Source organism: Corylus avellana, unplaced genomic scaffold, assembly GCF_965113065.1.
Source record: "Corylus avellana unplaced genomic scaffold, dhCorAvel1.hap1.2 HAP1_SCAFFOLD_330, whole genome shotgun sequence".
In the NCBI taxonomy this organism is placed as follows: domain Eukaryota; kingdom Viridiplantae; phylum Streptophyta; class Magnoliopsida; order Fagales; family Betulaceae; genus Corylus; species Corylus avellana.
In genome coordinates this window covers 11557-12500 of record NW_028290681.1, presented here as the reverse complement: position 1 = coordinate 12500, position 944 = coordinate 11557, and the positions used below count along the sequence as shown (strand labels likewise).

General features: G+C 31.0%; 2 non-coding genes across 2 annotated transcripts; both read right to left on the bottom strand.

Moving 5' to 3' along the window:
* Positions 1-331: 331 nt before the first annotated feature.
* Positions 332-405, bottom strand: TRNAW-CCA (transfer RNA tryptophan (anticodon CCA)). Its single transcript has one exon. It is a non-coding gene; the product is annotated as a tRNA-Trp (tRNA).
* Positions 406-569: 164 nt separating this feature from the next.
* Positions 570-643, bottom strand: TRNAP-UGG (transfer RNA proline (anticodon UGG)). Its single transcript has one exon. It is a non-coding gene; the product is annotated as a tRNA-Pro (tRNA).
* Positions 644-944: the final 301 nt, after the last annotated feature.

Below are 944 nucleotides of genomic sequence, written 5' to 3'. Positions count from 1 at the left end.
AAATTTTTCTGTGGTATTTCATATATTCTATAGTTTCTTACCGTGTCAATTTCCAATTCTTGTTCATTGAGATTCATGTGCAATACGAATTAATATTTAAGAATAGATATTACCTCTCCCTTTCCCCTTTCAAACAAATGAAATGATTGAAGTTTTGCTATTTGGAATTGTCTTAGGTCTAATTCCTATTACTTTGGCTGGATTATTTGTAACTGCATATTTACAATACAGACGTGGCGATCAGTTGGACCTTTGATTAATTAATATCTCTTTTTTTGATTGACCTCCTATTTCATTGTAATTTTCGACCTAAGAATAACAAGAATGGAATCACGCTCTGTAGGATTTGAACCTACGACATCGGGTTTTGGAGACCCACGTTCTACCGAACTGAACTAAGAGCGCTTCATAAATATTTTGTAACCCTAATATATTTTTGCATGCATCTACTATTATATAGAATATCGTAAAATTAATATATAGAATATTGTAAAATGAAAGATTGATTATACCCAATTTTAATCGATTTCAATTAATCCCTCGTTACGGCTCATAAGATAAGTAATAGGTAGGGATGACAGGATTTGAACCCGTGACATTTTGTACCCAAAACAAACGCGCTACCAAGCTGCGCTACATCCCTTTCCATTGGTCGACAGTGTCATTGTAGAGAATACCTGTATTGTTTTCCACATCTTTATTTTCTCCATTCATATACAAAAATTATCTTGTCATTTCTTCTTTTTTATCTCATATCATAGAACATATATTTAATATTTCATTCTAATAAATAATTAATTATAATAAAAGGCTTATACACATACGTAACGTATAATTAAACCCGCTTAAAAAAATGAATAGAATATTTTTGGGGAATGCTGGGACAGAAAAAGGCGTATTTTTTTTTTAAGAAAAGGAATAGCTACTGAATCATTGTACATTTC